This window comes from Mycteria americana, chromosome 10 (genome assembly GCF_035582795.1).
Source record: "Mycteria americana isolate JAX WOST 10 ecotype Jacksonville Zoo and Gardens chromosome 10, USCA_MyAme_1.0, whole genome shotgun sequence".
In the NCBI taxonomy this organism is placed as follows: Eukaryota; Metazoa; Chordata; class Aves; order Ciconiiformes; family Ciconiidae; genus Mycteria; species Mycteria americana.
In genome coordinates this window covers 8,723,048-8,744,748 of record NC_134374.1, presented here as the reverse complement: position 1 = coordinate 8,744,748, position 21,701 = coordinate 8,723,048, and the positions used below count along the sequence as shown (strand labels likewise).

Sequence of the window (21,701 nt, the reverse complement as noted above, 5' to 3'; positions counted from 1 at the left end):
ACTAAAACCTGTGCTACACCTGTCTGAATTACCTTTTTGTATTGAGCCTGAAAAAACATCACAGCTGGAATAGGCTGTGCACAGAGGAATTAAATAAACTCAAATGAGGGACTGCTATGCTTTTGGATAAGCATTTAGGAGGCTAAGTATTTCCAGGAGATAAACAGATGTTATGTTGATTTCAGTATGCATAGAATGGGTCTCTTCTAACCTCTCCCTGGGTAACTGTCATTGAAATGGCTCCAGATATACATCAGTATTAGTTGCAAGTGAAACAAGTCATCTGATTTTAAGGAATGATCCAGAATCTAAAGAAAACACAGAGAAAAAGCTGTATTTTAATAGCTTCCAATCCACTGATTTCTGTGTGTTTCAGGCAACTGCACTAACACAGAGGTCTTGCTCTCTCTACCATTTGTTTATCACTCTCTATTATGAAAACATGGAAACGTATTTGGAATGCAACTAGATGCTCCTGTGAACTGAACCAGTGTGACCAGGAATTCCATGTTATATAGTTCATCCCTTTTTTTCAGTCTAGGGTAAATCATATAATCAGAAATTCAGCATGTAATTTGTGTTGTGTTTTGGTTCAAAAAAAAGTATTTTAAAAAATCCCTTCTTTTTAAAGACCTAGCTTGTTCAGCATTTAAGCTGAATAATCAGGACATATATATATATATATATATGTCTATGACAAAATGTTACACCTATAAACAATTCAAAGATCTTTTCTATACTACATCTGTTATGTATTTGAGCTTGTTTGGAGATGGAGACTGCCCAGATGTGTCCCCTTTCTATTTTAGAGTCCTGCCTTAAATTACAGACAACCAAAAGTGGGAGGCAGTCTGAGTATTTGTAAAAAAAAGTTATAAATACTTTGTAGCAGCTTGTTAGAGCAGAAGAAATCACTTGACTGGACCAAGGTCTGTGGCATTTGTCATTCTGGTAGAGCTTGTTTTGACTACACTGGAGACTGCATGGGATGATTGGATATTTTGGTTTCTACCTCTTTTGCCTGAAAAATGACCAGCAAGCAGGACTATCACGCTTTGACAGGTGGAAAACAACTGTTCCGCTGATTCCGTAAGACCTTATGGTTTTCTTTTTGTTCTGGTGGATGCTCAACGATATACTCCTACCTCTGCTGTATATAAAGCGTCCTTCACATTGTAACAGGTAGGAGCAGGACAGAAAGAGAGACATTTTGAGATTTGACTCAGCTTACCTATTACTGACCTACAGCCTAACTGCACAAAGAGAGCCTATGAGCATATAAATTCTGCAAGTTGTAAAAGGCCACGGCTATGTCAACTGATTCATTTCTCCGTTACCGGAAAACTGACTTCACTACAGTAACATGCTGTACTTTAAAGGTCACAGTGAACAGGGCTCTGATAAATCAGGCTTAACAACCACATAGTGGGTCCACGATAACAAACCAAGAAGCTTTAAAATAAGTAAACCATAAAGTAGGTAGAACAGCTAGAATTCTGTTTTAGCCTGATTAGAACAGAAAAACCATAAGTAGGAAAGCAGCCCGTTTTCTGCTGTCTGGGGCATTTTTCAGGTGCCAATCACAGTATTAATTCCAGGAGGGAAGGAATCTCATACAGGTCTCTATCCCATATACTTACTACTAGATACATGTAGACAATCTGCTCATTTCTTCAGATAAAAACATTTAAATTCCTGAAAATAAATTATGGAATTATTTTAATATTAAAATTATTAAAATTATTAATTATTTTAATAAAGAATTTAAATAAATAATAAATACATAATAAATAAATTTAAATTATTTATTAAAAACTAAAAAACTTCCTGCCCATAATGGTAACTGCAGTTGTCACCTATTATAAGATTGAAAACAGAATGATGAGATCAAATACATTCAAATAAAATTTAAAATACCAGATCTGGAATAACAAGGCAATGTTTGATAGATGACCAATTTTGCAAGTGCGAGAGTTTGGCAAGAATATGCTTCTGGCTTTCACAGAGAGCCAATAAATAAGTGTTTTACTCTCAAGATACACTAAATTGAGTATAGTGTTGTTGATTATTGCTTTCTGTGTATTTTAAGCATGCATCGACTCACACTGAATTTATATAATCCGGCTTTATCTGCATACTCAATTTGCTTGTTTGTCTCAGCAGTCAGAAAGGAACATACTGCATCCACAAGGGCTCGCTCAAACTTTCAAGTTCCTTATCTAAGTTTAAACATAAGAATTTTGTTAAAGAAAATACAACCCATATATTGAAAGTCCTGCCTTTGTGGAGCATTCTGTTTTATTTTAGGTTAATTTTATTCTTATACCACTATTGTAAAGTAAGTCTAAATACTGGACACCCTTAAGTATAATTAATTTAGCAGGAAGATACAGGTATTCAGCATTAACCAGGATCTTTGCATCTAAAGAATAACATCTGTTTATCAAACAACCCACGCTATAATCCTAACTACCCATACGATTGAAATACTATGATGTTTTGGTTTCGAATGCGTGTATATTTTGTTATCTCAAGCTTTAGTCTGAAATTAACTTACTGTACCTCAAATTATTGCAGACTATAGACCTAAAGAAACAATGTCAGAGTCCCTTTTGTCCCCAACTTCTTTGAGCTACTGTAACAATCCCAATAGTGCTAAACCCAACTAATTAAATTGGGATTATGTTTGTTTTCCATTATCACAGCAATCACAGTGTGATAAATTACTTTGCTAGAAAAAACACAAGGCACTAGATACGTCTATTTTGTAAAATAAGGTACACTGCAGAGATTCATAAGCTAGTGCTACCTTGAACTAGTATTATTATATGGCATGACACACTGCCAGTAGATACCAGCTTAGGTACAAAAAACCAACTAACCATGTTTGCTTTGAATATAAATAATTAGATTTTTTAATTAAAAATAAGACCAGGATGTCAAAATACTCCGTATGTAGTGGTGACTAAAAATTAGATTCTATGACATGAAGGGAGCAAAACCCATGTTTCAGGATGGCTGCTGCAGTTTTATCCATAAAGAAGAGGTTAGATAAAAGGTATATGACCAAGTAGACCAGCCAAAAAATGTCAGCTGATCCACTGTAGAGAAGCTCATCAAAAACTGTAAATAGTTCTGCTTTGGTATCACAAGTAAAGCATTTCATACAGACTGCAATGCTTGGTTTTAATTGTATGTGACTTTTTCATTGATGTGATATGAAAACTCCCAAGGCAGCTTCTAAATTTTATCTAAGACTTCCTTTTCCTCATCTAAAGCTGAATGATTTCCTTCTATGGTTTTATCAATGGGCCAGAAAGGCTGATAAGATTGCTTCCTTCCTCTGTTAGATATGTTTGGACTTCTGCCATCCCGTCTGCAAAAGTAATACATTTGCTTTCCTGTCCTGTGTAGAAGCAACAAGTGGGAGGCGACTAGCTTCATTCATAAAATGTAGCTGGAAGATTAACGTAAGCAACAGAAAATCAAACTAAGACACAGGTTTGCATTTGAGCTACTCAAATTCTCAGCCATTGCACCTCCAATAATCTACTGCTATAAGGGCAATGGCAAGAGTACCATGAAGCAAATCTCTTCTCACATGACTGCCTGACTGTGAACAACTGTGAACTCCCTTCATGAGGGAAGTGGTAAGGATCCTAAACTCTCCTCCTGCCTCTCCCTTGTTATTTCACTTTTCCCTCCTCTTCCCCATTACACACTTTCGATACAGAGCTCTATTCTTATCAGTTCTTTGCACACCAGAATGGAGTAGGTGTGAGGGAGATGAAAGCGTGACCTCATTTAATCCTGCACTGCACCTCTCCTATGAAGGAGAATTTCTAGGGCTGCAGCCAAAAGTGATTCTGCACTTTTGTGGCATAATAGGAAAGCTCTTTCCCTTCCTACTTCATCCCCACAGCAGGAAGAATAATTTTGGACTTAACAGAATCTTCAGTATTTATCATACATGCTCTTGCATCCCATATTGGACTTCAGCCCAACATGTGAGTGAGTGCAGCAGCTACAGGGAGCTTGATACAGCTCTTGTATATAAATGTTAAGAGGCGTGAATCATTAAAGTTATCTATTTCCTGAACACGAGCACAAAGGCAGCAGCTGTTTTTACAAGATAAACAATACCACATCCTCCTGGAACTAAAAGAAAGAATCAGTCCTGAACTGCTGTATATTGCTTTAAATAAAAAAGACCCCCATCAATTAATATAAATAAAGTTCCCATAGCTTTTTTGTGTCAGTTTGAGCCATATTTAATTTGTGAGACAGTCTTCTAATATAATTAGCCTCAGTCTGATGTAGCATTCTCATTTCTTTGCCAAAAACACTTTCTGCGGCACTTAATGCAAACTGAATGTCATGTTTCCTCTCCAGAAATGGACGTGATTGAGGAGTGATCTCTCTTCACATGGGCATGACACAGTCCATTATTGCATCATAGTTCATCAGCCTGGAACACAAGGGTGATACAACGGGACTTTTTCACTGCCTTTCTCCCTCGGATCTCTCAGCTTCAGCTGCAGCAGCAGCAGTGAAGCCATTAGTTGGTGCTGGCTACCCACGCTGAGACATGTCCCCAGCTTGGCAGCTCCTGCGTGCAGCTTACTATGCACCTTCCTCAGGATGAAATAACCCCAAGGTCCCTGTCCAGCCCCTCCTACATTCCTGTTGGTACATTCCCCCCTTTCTCCTCTAACTTCTCTTAAATTTTCGTACTCCAGTCTCCCGCCTCCTTGTTCGTACCATTTTCCAGTCCTCTGCTCCTCTTTTCCTCTCCCCAGATACTTCACTTTCCTTCATGTCCACCTCCACCCATCCTCTGAATTCGTTCTTAGCTACATTTGGATCAAAGCACAGTATATGCAGAGCGCTTCGGATGCTTTCCTTATGAGGCTGTACTAGAGCTACCATTATATCCTTTGTGGTTACTCACCATCCCTGCTCCAACGAATACTGAGATACTGCAGAGCTCTGGGCGTATCTTTGATTGTCCTAGAAAACCTGTGACATGTTTCCTGCCCAGAAAACTCTTGTGAGAAGGGTGGAATAGGCTGCCTATGCCTACATCATATTACACAAGAAATTCTTTTCATACAATGGCTTTTTCTTAGGGATAGTATCTGCATGATTAATACAAATACAATATAAAAATTAACCAGGTTACTTGCGAAGAAAAAATACACACATATATAAGTACTTACATACATATATATAACATACACACATATACATAAGTACTTATATAGAAGTGGATTCATTATTTGTTTTTTTTAATTTCTTAAATGCTATAAAAGCCTAAGCAAACAAATTCCATACTCCCAAGCTTCAAAAAAATAGTGCCATCCATTCAACTGCTGAGAGCGGCAGTTGCAAGAATATGGAACAAATTAAATTCCTAAATTATGATACGGTTAAGTTGAATATGGCTTGGAAAAACTGCACTTCTAGTAAAAAACAACCTCTTGAGGAAATTTAAGAGGTGAAGTCATAATGTGGGCTACTTACTACCAGAAGAAAACAATATCATCCCATGGTGAAATGCTGACTGATCTGGCAGTAATCTGAATATTGGGGGTATTAAAAGTATTATTCTTCAAAAGATTTTAGTTTTCAGATTCATTAAAAGCTGAGTTTTAACTCTAAAATCGGAATCTTGTATCTTAACCACAGCAAAAAGCAATGCAAACAGGGTAAGAGAAGCAACACATCAAGAAATCTTGCAAAGTAATTGGGTTTAGTTTTCCGTGACATAAAAATATGTGGTCTAGTGGTCTGGGTACAGTAGCAAAAGTTAGGAATTTCATATTTCCAATCCTGCCTGGATCAATCAATGGCCTTAAGAAAGCTCTGTTGACCTATCTGCCTTAATTTTTCAGAGTGGAGAAAGTTCAGTAAGAAGCAATGATAACAATCTAAGGAAATTTTTACTACAAGGGAAGAGATCTATAACTTTCAAAAGGGACAGAAAGATTTCCCCAGATTGGTCCATTAAGGAATAATACCAAAAGAGTACAGAATAAATTATTTGCTTCTCCTGTGGATAGCAGCAAAAGTTGGACCTTTGCAGAAAAGGCCTAAAAAATGTAGCACAGACTAAAAAACCACAGGTTCTACAGAAACAGAGAAATGTTCTATTGGAATGCTACTTTTCTAAAAAAAACCATATAATTTTCTAAAGAATCAGAGCCTTTCTTTCGAAATTTTAGAAGTTTATAGATGAATTTCTGTCTATATTGATTATTATGACAATTATTATGATCTGATATTTATAGATAGGTTGTAATTTTCTATTAGAACTGGAAAGACATCCTTTAAAGAAAGAATCAAGCTTCCATGCCTGAAGCTGTATATTTCTTGTTGTTTAGACTTTACAGTAAAATTGTACCTAGGAAGTTCTTTCCCCTTGCTTTTATACTTGGCACCTTAAATATACAGTAAATATATAGATTATAGAAGATGAATGAACATCACCGTATGTTTGAAACTGACTCTTGACCTTACAGCATTAGGAGACATTTTTTTGGTTTTGTTTTGCTCCTCTGTGTTACAAAGCTGTCACTGCACAGGATGTTATTTTGACATCAATTCTAAACATATGCACAATCCCAACAGTCAGCACTTCTGAGAAAGATGACGTAGCATTCTCTGCTCCCTCCAACTCCACATAGTATCTGCTCATCTATCAGTCAACACCTGCGTTTTTTGAAAGACACTGCTGTTAGGCATCAGAGACAGACTTCATACGAGTCATAGCTGTGTGAACTCAGTGGCAGAAGGATAAGGCAGATCACAGCTGGATAAATGCAAACTTACATACTTTCAAAAATACAGATTTAGAAAGTTAACTTTATACCACTCCTTAATGTATATATTCTGCCATATTAATTTAATCAAACATTAAATCAAACATTAAATCAAAACCGTTAGATTGCTTCTGCTTTTATGAAGTTAGCCAGCATTTTAACATTGTACTGTATGGGAATGGGATCAGACCCCCGATAAAAGTTATGAAACTGAAGAAACTTAGCTCAAGAGTAAGTTAATCAGATTCTCTGAACCTGGGGTTTTCGTTCCTCAAAATACATCCTCATTCCTCCTGTTATTTTTTAACGTAACTTATGATATGTCTTATCTCAAATAGCATCTAAAATTGTAAAGGGACTCCTAGATCCCTCTGTATCATTTGCCTCTCTTTGCTAGAAACTTCTTGATAATTTAGTTCTTTTCCAAAACTTAACTTTGTATACTGGGACCATTCTCCTCATTTCTTGAAGCCCTGCTTAGAACTGAAAGCTACAGAAGACGCACACAGCTCCAAATGAACTGGACATGTTGCCTTTCCAGCCACACGTTGGCTAGGAATGTATGGCATTCCCAGTCCCAGAAGCATAAATGTGAAAGTTGGGAAATGGAACAACCGTACACATCAGAAATTGCTTATTTAATGATTTCCGTCTGTATGCAGCTTGAAAACCTGTGGAGGCTGTGACTTTCCTTCACTTAATTAATTGAAAATTATGCAAGAAAATTTACACATTTCTAGCACAATAATTCTTAGCCTGTTGTTTGAATAATTCTTCAAGCATTTGCCATTCCAAATGTGTATTTTGAGTGGTGTTCCCAGAAACTAAGGTCAGCGGACAGGTTTTTTTTCATTTGTTGACAAATCACAGATAGGTAATTATAGTATGTAAGTATGGAAAATTGATTTTATAAGTGCTGGGATTTTTTTTTTTTTAAGTATTCTTCCAATTCCAATCCGTCCTTTGCATCCACTCACCCACATCCTTCTCAGGTATTTCTGTCCTTTCAGAATATCCTCTAAAATTTCAAAATGTCAGTCAAAGTAACACAATCACGCTCCTTCTTTAAATGAATCTTTCCTCTCTTCTGGTACAATGCAAACATTTTCAAACAATGATGGATAGAGAGAAGTTAGGCTAAGATGTTTTCTTAGTTTTATGCCTTATTGACCAGCTCTTACCCTGTGCGTACCCTGACTGTGAACAGCAGTTTTTTGAGTTTCTTTGAATATCTTACACTAGTTTTAATTTCCAAGTGTTAGTGAGACGGTATTGTTTTAATGTTACCTGAACTGTGATAGTATCTAGAAACTTCAGCTATACATACTGTGACATCTGCTGTACAAAGTAATAAACGATAGTCCCTCATAATTTAAGAAAGAAGCAGTCATTTGCTCTGCTAAGGCATGATGGTCCCCTTCCTTGTATTTCCAGTAGACTTCGTTCATCAGTTCCTGAATGTTCCATGTGATTTTGTTTCCAGCGCTTACTCTGGGACACTATTTCACAACCTAACAGGACTCTCTGTCACAAAGTTCTTCCTGCTATTCAGCCTGCATTTTCTGTTTCCTTTTTAAAGTGCGATGTTTCTGTTTGTATTGCCCAATACATCTCTTAGAACATCCCTTAGTTAAGGGCCACAGTGGGGTTTTGACGGTTGGGTTCTTTCACATTTGGGATAACTTTACAGGAAGTAATATGCTTCTCATAATTTTCTCTTTGTATATTTTGAAGTCTAAACTAAATAAACAACTATAATGAGCTATCGGGCTCCTCAGCAACAGAAGAGTATCAGTTTATAGTTACACAGAGAGTCAAACTTCTTTATCCCAGGCTTAATCTACAATATTTTCTTTATATACTATCCTATTTGCCACTGGACTGCTTTTGCTGTCATCATTTTTGCGTCATTTTTTGCTGACCACCCTACTGTGCAAATTCTATGATATTTTGACAGTTAAAAAAGTTCAACCTGTGTTATCCTTCCTTTTTTCACTTCAGTTAAGTGAATTTATTTTTGGTTTATAATTTGGGAGAAGATGGAGATAACCCGGACCTTTGCCTGTGTTCAGACTAGATCAAAGCCTTTAAACACCTAGCTGTTAAGTTAGATTATTCCTTAATACAGGGGAAAAAAAAGAGATGTGCTTTTGAACTTGAATTACAACATTTTTGGTAATTTGACATGGTAATTGGCAACTGTGAAGCTCTGAGTGTCCGAAGAGAAATTAAGAGTGTTGTATTTAATGCCTCAGTTTTTAGATTACCACTTCTTAAATTAGGTGGCATAGGGAAAACTAAAACATTCCTTTACTTGTAGGCTGGGCATACATAATAGTTTTTAACCGTATGTTTTTCCTAATCCTTGAAGAGCCTTTACAGATACAGTCTGACTTCAGATTTAAAGGACTAAATTAATCCCTGGACCAAATCTACTGACAAATATCATTCTACATGAAACAAACATTCAACCCGCCAAATTTTAAAAGAAGATGTGCCAGGTCTGAATAATTTAATATATTTAGTAAGACTATAATCCTAGTGATCTCATTTTTAAAAACTTACTGTTTTCTAGTTGATAAATCTAAACCACAGCAGATGGAATCATTATTCTCTGAGTCTACGTATGTCTATTGGTCACTGCATTCTTCAGGCAGAAGAAATCCTGCTTGCGACCAGAGTGAAAGCACAGCGGCTGCCAAACATCTGTGAGAAATTGAGCACTATTCATTTATAATCTGAAACCTGAGTGGACAACTAGTTGTTGGCCTCTTCTGTCTAGACTGATGTTGTTCCCCACCCCCATCTCCATGTAAAAGGGTCAGCCAGGAACCTGCAGGACAGAAAGAAAACGGTCCAAATGACTAACACTTTTCATTCACGTAATGAGAGTTCCCTTGCACACGCTTTTCTTCCACCTCCATCAAAACATCAGTAAGAGGAAAGCATGATTTTAAAGTTGACAGCTATGAAAATAAAATGCCTGGCGGAGGTTCTAAGAAAAGGCATGCCCTGGTTTTAATTTGTATTACGTAGAGGGCCTCTAAAAGTGAAAAAGCATGTGGTATGCTCGAGGCCCCTTGCAGCTAAAAGACTGGAATGAGAGTAAGTTCATTTATGCCCTCACTTTATTTACAGTCCTTTCCACATGAAGGTGCTTTTTTAATCACTCAGAGTTTCATCCTTAACTCTTTCTTTGGGCTTTTACCTCTAATAAAAACCTGTCATACAAAGAACACTGTGGAGTGTTAGTTAAGCTTCCCAAATTATGCTTAGGTGGAAAAAAGTAAGTATTGTAGTCCTTCATTTGACACACTGGTGAAGTGATTTATGGCAATGTATTCTTAGAAAAAAACAGTGAGGGAGATGTCTAAATTTACATGCCAACATTTTGAATTAAGAGCAACTATAGGTAGTTAGAGGCTGAATTTTGAAGGGCTGATCATTCAGAAATTCAACTAAGTTTAATTACTAATTCACAACATAAACAAGCCTAGCTATGAAGTTGTACATATATAAGAAGACTGCTACCTCCACTGTATCAGTGTGGCCGTAATGAATTAAACATCATTATATTGGCAAGCTGGAAAGATTTGGATTCAGTTAATGAATATCAGCATGAAGCTAGCATAGCAGAGTTAATAGGTCAAGATCTCAACAGAGGTGATTCCCAGTGAAACTGGAGTAATGCCATGATAGATCACAGTATCAATGGCAGGAAGCTGGAGAAACATGATGCTGATGGGGTCTCATATATTTAACCCATTTTGAAAATTTACCTTTTTTGTGAGTAAGAGCTGTGCTTCTACACTTCAAGCTCTGTCTTTTTCGTCTGTGAGGTGAGAGGGTATCAGCTTGCAAGATGACCCTATCGTCATTTAAACAAAGCTTTTAGTCTTTAATCATTATAATACAGTTCTGTACCAAGTAAATTTCATATAAGAATTTGTGTAGTAACATCTGTGATTAACAAGACAAAATGCCTCTTTTTTAGTTCCCATGGCATTATCTCTACAGAGAACTGGATTTTTTTTTCTTTTAAAAATGTTAAGTAAATCTGTGAATTCTATTGTACTTTTATCCATTTTAATAGCATCAATGTTCTGATTCACAGGAAGTGCTTTTTGCTTTTAATGACACAGTATCTAATGGGTTGATGCTAAATTCTTAATCATATTCCTCCTGTGTAGCTTTTGCTCTTGGGTATAAAACCAGAAATGGCCACAGAACTGCAAGCTTGGAGAAAGATCAAAGAGACAGTTAAAAAAATAAAGCAAATATACATAACTGCAATGAAGATTGCTGATAAACACATCACAGTGAGTGTAGTAATCACACAGTACAGTTATGACCACTCTCAAAGTTTGAGTTGAAACTTGGTATTTGACTGAACAGATCAGAGACAGAAAGCTTGTAAATACATTGCAGCTTACTTCTAGTAAAATCATTTTTTATTACCATAGAGTCTGGACCTAACTGAGATTGGAATTCAAATCTTCATCGGTACTATGCTGTTAATATACTAGATAATATTTGACAAATATACCTGCCCAAGAAAACATACAATCTAGCAAGGACAGAAGGAAATCGGGAAGAAAGGTGGTATTTTATCCATTCTACAGGTTGGAAACTAAAACACAAAATGGTTTCAAGCTTAACCCAAAATATAATGATTTCTATGGGCTTTGGCTAGACTCTTGGATTATGCCAACGTTGTTTCCTAATGTCACCTCAGTAACTGCCAGACTGTCCACAGTACAATGCAAGGGGTTTTGGCAAGATGGCGCGGCAATGCAGGCTGCTCTGTGGAACATGGCTGATCATCACCATGGAAGCCTGCAAGGACGTATGGGAGGACTCTGTAAATCTGGGGGTTTCTGGAGACTTCCCTTAGTTTACCAACAGTGTGTCTTTATGACTCCCCAAAGGCAATCAAAATTTAAGACTAAGATCATGAGTGAATTTGGTTTTAAGGACACTATCACAGGCATTTTTTTAATCCACACACAATATAACTCAATGTTATATAAGCATTTGAATTTACATCTAAGCTTCCCATAATTCAGAAATAACCTGCTCCTCTAGTTTGAGTCCTTAAGAAATGACATGGTTTAGTTCATCCAAACACAAGCAAGTTTGGATGCTTCTCTAGGTCTCTGGAGTTGCAAAAGCAGGGCAAGAAAGCTCATAAAAATGTGCGGGACTTCAAGGAAAGTCCCATGCTGGGTGTGGCTGTAGAATCAGACCTGAGGAAGTGCTCCTTTTGCTCAAACTTAATTTTCCAGAAACCCCTCATCTGGTCTGATTCTGTGCACATGATCCTGGGTACATGTGTTTGAGCTATACGGACATTCCCTCAACCCCCCAAAGTGGGGTGTATTACACTTTATGGAAGATTGAGAGAAATTCTCATTCCAATGATTTAAGAAGACTACAATTAATGAACTAAATCCATGACACTGCCAAATGAAACTAAATGAAACTAAAGAATTCAATGTTGTCTGTACATTCCATTCTTCCCTAAAACTTTGTCAGAGTCAGCTCGCACTTTCTGGAAACACAATGGATTTGTGATTGCTAGATTTAGTTTTGTACTTTATTGATTTTAATCACTATTTTGAAAATAAAAATGAATTCTGATATATATTATAATTTATATTCTCATTTAGTCCACACTGCATTTCATAATGTATTCTTTAAAATTTTAAATTGAAATGGTTCCTTATTAATGTTTCATTTACCATTGTGTTTACACATACAAAATCACAGTGGCAGTGTTATAAGATTTCTGGTAAGTGTGGAACACAGCACTTGCACAAGATGTGTTCACTGCTTTCAGTTTTCAGCACTTTCAGTTGGCACATTAGGCCAACATCTTAAAACTACAAAATAAATATATCCTTACAATCTCAGATGAATACAATGTCTTTGCTTGAGATTTTGATATGTAATATCTAGCCACAGGTCCCCTGAAAAATCAAAGTTCAACCCGTTTACAATGTGCCTTACAAAGTAGTCTTTAGTGCTGCAGGTTCTGCAGACTTTCTGTGGCCTGTTAAAATTGGCACAATAGGTCAAAAATAATGAAGTGCAACATTTTCACTATTTCCGTGTTCTATATATTTGTTCCCTTATTGCACTTACATTTAAACAACAAATTTTGTAATCCTGCAGCCTTTGGCACCTTCAGTTGCTCTGCTGCTTAGGTCTTTTTAAAAATGTCTACTATCGCCTTTCTTCTTGGATATTTTTTGAACTTTCCAACACTGCAAATTACCTTCCTTTATAAAGTAATGTGCAGATATGAGTAAATATTTAGGACTCAGATCAGGATGCACCAATTATGATAATCTTTAAAATTATTATTTTGATATTCTTTCTATCTTTGATCATCTTTCTATCATATCATTCTATCTATCTAATATTCCTCATATTAACAAGACATGTTCATCCTCAAAAATATATCTCCAGTAGAGAATGTACCATATCCATATAACGTAATGACATACAGAGACTGTATGCAATCACAGTATGAAAAATATGCTAACATTGCTTAAAGCTTACCAGCTTCTTCTCATCATTTTTACTGCTTCATTTAAGAAAGTATTAAAGAAGGGAACAATGCAAAGGTATTTTTTTAAACTGAACCCTATAGCTCATGATCTAGTATTTGCCAGTAATGTGAACAGAGTACTATAGGATGCTTAGCTTAGTCAGTGGAAAAACTCATGTGAATTTCTATGAGCTTTAAGTCAGACATTCAACCAAAACCTGTAAAAATTGTTTCAAACAATTCTGAGGCCATCAGTTCTTCCTTAAAATGGCATACCAACCCGCCTCATTCTTTTCAGATTAGGCCTTTCTTCCCTTCTGCCTGGGCCCTGAAGGTTATATTATGCATAAATGTGTATATACCACATTTATTTGCATATTACACAAATACTTATTCTATTTCCTCTGAAAGTCTACTCCACATGCTCAGTACTTTTATTTTGTATTGACTTTTAATACAGATTTGTTCAGCTCCAGATTTTTTAGCCATCTGCTTACCTTACCCAGTGTATTTACTCATTTATTTCACACGTAGACACCATACCAACATATACTCAACTCTTTGCTGCTGCCCTCTGCCACAGCTGCCATCTTTCCCTTCTATGTCTTCAGCTCACTGGAGCCCTGGTCCTGCAGCACCAGAGACTGCAGAGGATGATGAGGGCCCCTCAGAGGGTTTTGCAAGTCACAAACTCTTCCCAGCAGGGACAGCGGAAGCAGGGTAAGCTCCAGCCTCCTGCCAGTGAAGTCTGCCAAGCTCTATACACCTCAAACTCCCAGTGCAATGATACACAGAGGGTTTACACTTTTCCACGCTGCCACCATTTTCTGTGGTTCCCATGCAGCAGGGAAGTACTGGGTGCAAGAGTCTTACTGCCCACCCTGTGATGAAAATCTATGTTCTGCATATACAGTCCAGGTTTTTTCTACGAAGTGTAGTCACAGATTTGAGGACTGAAGATAAAAGTAAGTCCGGGAGAAGTCTTAGATGTTAGGAGCTTTGGACAAAGATCAGATGACTCTGATCTGCCTGCCAATTTGTTTTACATCATCTTTCTGTAGTAAGCACTTCTTTTTTGTGGGTTGAAGTACCTCCTGTCCTACCAGTACTCAAGTTAAGCCCTCCTGATGTAAATCTTAGTCTGCTGTCAGTTTATTCTTGTTAATCAGGAATTCTTGGAATAATACAAACATATCTGTATTTTTAGCACACGTCTTTTCCATCTGCAAGACACTTATTTAAGCTACTTCCCTTTCCTACTGGCTAAACTATTTTATTATTCTCGATTGATTAGATGGATTTATTATCATATTCTTATTGAGAGTACGAGATGCTATTAGGACTTCTGCCTTCATAAAACAGGCCAAAGAAATAGGATACCAGAAGTAAAATTAAAACTTAAATTAGTATCTTACACTTTTAGCATTTGTTATCACTGGAACAAAACATATGACTTCTGAACAATTTAGCAGTTTAAGAAACTATTCCTCATAACTGAAGGCCCTCCACTCGCAGTGTACACAATAGATGCTGAATACAGTGCGAGAACAGGGCATAATTTTGAACTCTGTAGTGGCCAGCTCCAAGAAGAGTAGGAGAGAACAACACGTAAGTAGAAAGGAAAAGAAAAAGGGAAGAGCCAGGCAGCAGAGGTGCAATGTACCCCGGAGGGTAAGCTGGTCGGAACCACTCAGCTAATCAACAGTCTAACCTATCTCCTGCTAAGCCGACGTTGTGTTTCAGTGGATAATGCAACTTCTCAGCACCACTGTGTTTCAGAACAAGTTGTACTTGGCAGACCGCCATGGTGCTGAGTGATCCTTCTCCTGCGGGATTCCAGAGCTTCCACAAACACAACAGGTCACTTTCCACTAATGTGACATAAAAGAAAGAGATTGACAATGTCAGTGTTGACATTGGCTGCCTGCTGAAATCAGTATGCAGAACCAAGCTCTGTTTACAATGCCGACGTTAAAGGGAAATCACAAAATCCCCTCTTCCCCCACCCGCCTTCACCTCTCCCACACACAGACACGCTACCACACTGAGCAGCTGGCTGGAGCCTGAAAAGAATGGCCACAAAGTAATGGATTTGAGTCATTTTTAACAAGCACACATCTAGCTTTAGGAGGATAACGGTTGAATACCAAATGCTATATTGCCCTGCTGCCAGGGATAACCGACCTCTACCTGTGGTACTGGAAAGAACGCACAACTACCTACCAACATGCACTTTGGGTGTTTCTCTCAGCCTTCTTATCAGCGAAAATACCTTTTGTAGCATTTTGTACATGTGGAGGATTTCTTTTTTCCATAAAATATCCAATAAAGGTAAAGTAGTATTTTGGCTGTAAATTACTACTGCATGGCTTGTCTTGTAAGTTCTTGTATAGTAGGATATGCCTTAATCTTAACCATTTGGCTTAGTAATGCACTTGAAGATACTTAAGCAAATGTTGAAGAAACGCTTTTTTCCTTTTCCGATCAGATTAATTTCAACATCGCTTTCAGATAACACAAGCAAAACCAATACTTGAAGTCTGAATGTTAAGTATGAATGACTAGAATGGCATACAAATAAATTGATGACCTGCAAAAATTATCTAGTTTTTAATGTTAGAAAATGTGATCACAAAACTATAAAATGGAAGATGAAAATTGTTAAAATGCTTTGGAAAGTAATCCATCAGTGTTACTATTGGCATGCCACATATGCTTCAGAAGAGGATATGTCAAAACACGCAGGGGACTATTCATTTAGCTCTAGCAGGCTTACAGCTATCTAGATTTCTGTCCCAAAGATGTGCGGCGTCCATACCAAGGAGAGTAAATTCTTAAAAAAAATCAGAACTAGATCAATTCACACAATTGCAGGTATAACCCACAGTATCCAGGAAAGACTATAAATTTAAATCGGGATGGTTTTGGTTCCTAAACAGACTTTTGAAACAACAAAAGCCTCAGTACACCAGTCAGTAAAGAATACCACTATATGAATGCCAGTAATATTTTAGTCATGCACCATCCCAGATATCCCATTATTTTCACTTTAGTGAGTAAATGAACTGTGAAAAGATGTTGGAAAACACAGGAGAGAGAACATACATTGGTTAGACAGTCAGCTTCTTGGATTTTTTAAAACTTGCATTTATGTCATGCTTCCGTAGTCTAGTTGTGTGGCACCAGCATAAGCTGGCTTGCCACTTACTGCTTATATCATTTGTTTATTTGTACCCACTTGTGTTAGTACTGGAGCTGGCTGCTTACCAATTTCCCTATCTCCATGGATTATCTCCTCTATTTTGATACTTTTTCTGAAGCCCTAAGGCAACTGAATATTAAAATAAAACTAGAGTCTTTTTTGAATCCTTGCAGTAAATTTAGGAATTTAGTTAGTCAAAATTTCTCCTATTGTGGAAGTGGGATTCCAAATCAATCAATACATAATCACTATCATTTTTATTTTGGAAACAGTAATAGAAACCTGTGTCAGCTATTTTTAATGGAATGTTGGTCTTAAAAATCTTACGGCTTTGTTTTGATCTCAAATATTGTTTAATAAAGGTATTATTAATTTGTATTCTTTCGATATTGTATACTATTCATATAGTATATGTGAATAATACTGTATACTATTCATTGAGACTCTTTACCATAGTAGTACAAAGAAAGAAGATACATTCTCCTCCTGCGCTTGCAATTCTTCATCCTGTTTCTGTGAAAAAGTGGTCTAGTACACCGATTCAATCCACAACAAAAAATTATCATGTTTATGTATGTTCTTAAATCACAGTTATAGTAAGGCTAACATTTGACTCTCAAGTCGCTTTTCTGTTGCTGAATTTTTGAATCTCTGATTACATTGGCCTGACCTAATGTGTTTCATAAACATGAAACATTAGAAATTAAGAAAAAAAAAGGATTAACTGAAGTTCTCTCATTTATTGTACTTTAATTACTATTACTGCAACAGCTTGAGCCAGTTTTCCTCTGTGGATCTAAGGATGAAAAGTTTGAGTAGTACTTCTTTTCCAAATTCTAGTGTAATTCCCCCCAGTCCGACAAACTGAAATCCTAGAAAGGTCTTGTCTTTCACAAATATGTGAAACCTACTCAAAACCCTGAATAATCAGGTGGCTAGACTGCACTGAGCTACACACCCTTACCGCTACAAAACCCACTGTGAAAACTGATCGTTGATTCTTCCTCTATCCTTTAACCACTTATTCTCCCAGGTGAGGATCTTCCCTCTTGCCCTCTGACAGTTTAACTTCTATGGGAGCCTTTGACACATATGATTTTTTTAATTGGCTTTTACAAACAAAAGTAGACTGTATCAACTGTTTTTTTCTCACTCACCTGCTCAGAGACTTCTTTAAAGATTCCAATAGATTTGCGACAAAAGTTGAGTTGACTTTTCCTGAATATATAATATTTATTACTATGTGAACTTAGTCCACTCTTTAAGTAGTTTCTACTAATTTGCCTGGTACAGTTTTCAACATAGTAGGATTATCCTAAGAAAGGAAAACATAATGCATACTTTCTCTTGCATATCACAAAGACAGATTTCCAAGACAGACTTTCATTTACCCATAACTATTGCACATCAGTTAGCAGCTGGGATCTTTCATAAGTCAGTACATTGCTCTTGAATGTTAGGTGGTTGATGCGAGAACTTCCAAAATGCCGCATTAGTTTACAAAAAGCAATTGTAGCTACTGAAGAAAAAGTGCAGGAAGTCATTCAGGGTAAGAGAATTCAACAAAAAAATCTTAGAAAAAGCTTAACATGAACATGCATAAGTTAATTAGAATATTTTCTGTATGTTTTATTATCCTATTTTGCTCAGTTACAAGGCATGTAGTTCAATAAACTCAGAGTGGCATCAAAAGGATAGGGTATTTCTGATCTGCAGGCTGACATATGTCATGGAAATACTCAAACCTGTCTTATAGGGTTAGTTCAGGTGCCAAAAGCAGTCTAGCTGGGGTGTCAGGGAATTCAGTTAGGCAATTTACTCTACCAAATAGAACCCTACCCTTGTTTAAGATGACTCAGATCATCCATTATAACAATAACTCAGGAATGCTGGGAAGTTTACAATGGAACTATCATGTTTTTTTATCTAATAACAACATATTAATACGTAATTAAGATTTTCTGAAACCAAAGATTTGCCCACAGTACAATGTAGGGCACTGCTGAAATACCTGCCACTACCTATGCTATACTTGAACTGGAGGTTATAGGGAATGTTTACACAGCACAATGTTGGGCAAAGTAGCTGAATAGCTATTTTGCAAAGGCTGTTGACCTAGTAAGTCTGAGCAGAGTGCTCTGTTAATGTAGCTATACTGCTTCCAGGACCTGAGCTATCTCTGCACTGCATAGCACCATGTAAACATCTGTGAGACCCTCTGTTTACTCACAGATCAGGCATGGCAAGCATAACAACCATGTTAACTTCTCAGGTCACCTTTCTAATATACCCTAAGGTCCTTCAGAGGAAATATTTCTGTAGGCAAGAAGGCAGACCAAGGCTTTAAATCCACTGAGTATTAGGCTTCTCCACTGAGACTACCAACTGCTTTTTTAAGAAAAGCCAAGCTGTGAAGTGTACCAGCTGAGGGGCAGCCTAATGTTACAGCTAAACTTATTTACTGTTAGCTTGTGCCAAAAAATGTTAGTGTCCCTGCCCATCAGCTCCTGCCCCCACATTCCCAGTCTCTTTTGTGTCATGGAATAGCCTAAAAATGTTGACATCCTATCTCCAAATTCCTGCTATAGAAATTAAACTGTTTGCTTGTGTCTTACAACTCCAGTACTTACAAAGTAGAAGGTCTTGCTCAATCTCTGCTGCTACACCAACAGAGAATCCTCTGGCCATTAAGTCTCTGAAACCAAAGGTTAGCCTTGCTTGACAAATACATATTTATTTTTTTGACCAGATATCACAGTGCCTTCTTTTGCGAAAAAATGCTTCTTCTAATTATGCACTCTCGGTCCTCTGTTCCTGATTCCTTTCCCATAACACTTACATCTTCCCAAGGTTAATATCACACCATGATTATATGTAGAGAGTTGCATAGGGAAAAGTTGAGAGTATAAACAGGAGACAAAGTGCATATTCAGCAAAACAGTATTTTAAAATAAGCTTTGCTTCTTCATTTTTAGAGTGATCTTGTGCTTTTTTTTTGTTAACAACAGTTTATTATTTGTAGAAGAAGGATTTGCTTACTGGGCAGAATCATCAGTAATAGCTCAAAGCAAAAATTACTGTCAAGTTGGGAAAGATAACTGAAAGGAGCATTACACCTTGCCAAAAGCCTGCAAGATGAACATAAAAAAAAAGGACACTATGAACTGAGATTATGGACCCGGTGCTGTTCAAATCTAAATACAGAACTGAATACAAGGTATGTTTTTCCCATAAACCATATTTCTAGATTCAAAGTGAAAGGAATCACAGACCCACTGCCTCATTTAGCCCTTGGAGCGCACTGCATTTTTGTCTTGTAGCGACTAGCAATGAGGCATTGAAGGATTTGATTGGTACTTTAGCTGTGGTAGGACAGTAACAGACAAACAAAAGGTTCTCAGTGCTTCTGTTCCTTAAATCCCAGCCTGCACTTGTAAGATGGTCTTGGTTTTTTTCATTCTCTCAAGCCTAACTCACAGAATCTGTTATCCTTGATTCAGTAGCATGTCTTTACTGAAAAAAAGCAAACGGCATTTCTGTGAGCTAAGAGTCTAAATCAGACCTGCACTTAAATTTTGTCAACTTTCATTTGTGTATTCTATTCAACAACAACAAAAACTCCTACGGAGCTCTGCCTTAAAAGAAACTGAAAAGATCTTCTGTCAGGTCTTGCAGTCTGGTTTCGGTAACAAATAAAAATACAGTGCATTCCTCTAGGGAAGTATTGATATGAATCATCCTATTTAAGAAAAGGTGTATTAGAAGAGAATGAATCATTGTTTGCTCTATGCAGTACTCCAGCACATTGTAGGTACAAGTATTCATCCAGATGTGTAGTAACTTCACTAAAACACTCTTCTTAAGTATTTTAGCCATAGACACATTCTCCTCCTGGAATTTATAACTACCTTATTTTGCGAAGATATTCCATTCTGCACATACTGATACAAACAAAATCACTGTAAGCAAAATAGTCAATCTAGTATTATCAGGTGCATGTATGTTTTTTCTCCTGGTAGTCTGCCCACACAGACTGAAAGCACTCGATCACATTTGATCTTAGAAACTAAACATTACTAACCCTGGTTAACATTTAGATGGGAGATAATAAAATACAGAATCACAGCTGATGTAGAACAAAGAATTGTGACTGACTATTCAATAAATGTTAGGCCTCATATATGAAAAGATTGACTTTATTTAGTCCTTCTGTTGCTGCTAAATTGACATGGAAGTAAAAGAAAACAAGAATGATTAATTCCTATGCTCTAGAAATGTAATAATTTCACAGATAAATGTTATTTCCATTTCTAGAAAAGACAGGCAAGAAAATAAGAATTATCAGGCTCACTTATTTCTTCCTTTGTGATTTCAGTTCATGATGAATAAATCTATAAACTATTTTAGTTTTCAAAACTGAAGATACACCGTGTCAACAGTTTAGTTACAAGCAAAGATGTACCTTCAGCAAAGAAAAAAGGAAAAAGTATTTCAAGAAACATACATAACACTTTCTTAACCTAAACCAGTGCTATTTACCGTTAATTACAAAAGTAGTCTATTAAAATACAACTAAAACCATCTGCAACTGAATTTAGCCTAAAGGTTTTTATCGTAAACACGGTTTTCCTCTGTAACCGGATAAATGACATCTTTAAAGTTACTAACTTGTATGAAAAGGGAAATGATCATTACTTGCCAACAGGTTGGAAGAGGGACAATAGTATATTTTTGTAATTAGGGACTTGTATCCTCTTTCTGCAAAAACAGAAGTCCAGTTTTTCCTTACAGTTGATAAGGATATTTTGTATTTTATTAATTAGAAACATCCCAGTATATAAAATTTTTCATTCCAGTGACTGAATGCAAGATAAATACAGCATTTAAAATATCAATCTTTTCTATCAGCTGACAATAAATTACTTATTCAGTTCACTACTAGGCAAATAGTGCTTTGATACAGCTGATGGACTGTTGGAGCAGATCATCCTGAGTGCCATCACACGGCACGTAGAGGATAACCAAGGGATCAAGCCCAGCCAGCATGGGTTTAGGAAAGGCAGGTCCTGCTTGACCAACCTGATCTCCTTCTATGACAAGGTGACCCGCCTAGTGGATGAGGGAA

General features: G+C 36.8%; 1 long non-coding RNA gene across 2 annotated transcripts in view; it reads right to left on the bottom strand.

Moving 5' to 3' along the window:
• LOC142415113 (uncharacterized) overlaps window positions 1-21,701 on the bottom strand; it is a 58,404-nt gene that overhangs the window by 20,994 nt on the left and 15,709 nt on the right. Inside the window, exons 2-4 of one of the 2 annotated variants that reach the window (XR_012777293.1) lie at window positions 10,601-10,689; window positions 9,387-9,527; window positions 2,115-2,219 (exon numbers count right to left, since the gene is read on the bottom strand). This is a non-coding gene — a long non-coding RNA (uncharacterized LOC142415113). Of the gene's footprint in view, window positions 1-2,114; window positions 2,220-9,386; window positions 9,528-10,600; window positions 10,690-21,701 lie in introns of those variants that run through there. The other variant, XR_012777294.1, reaches the window with a different exon arrangement.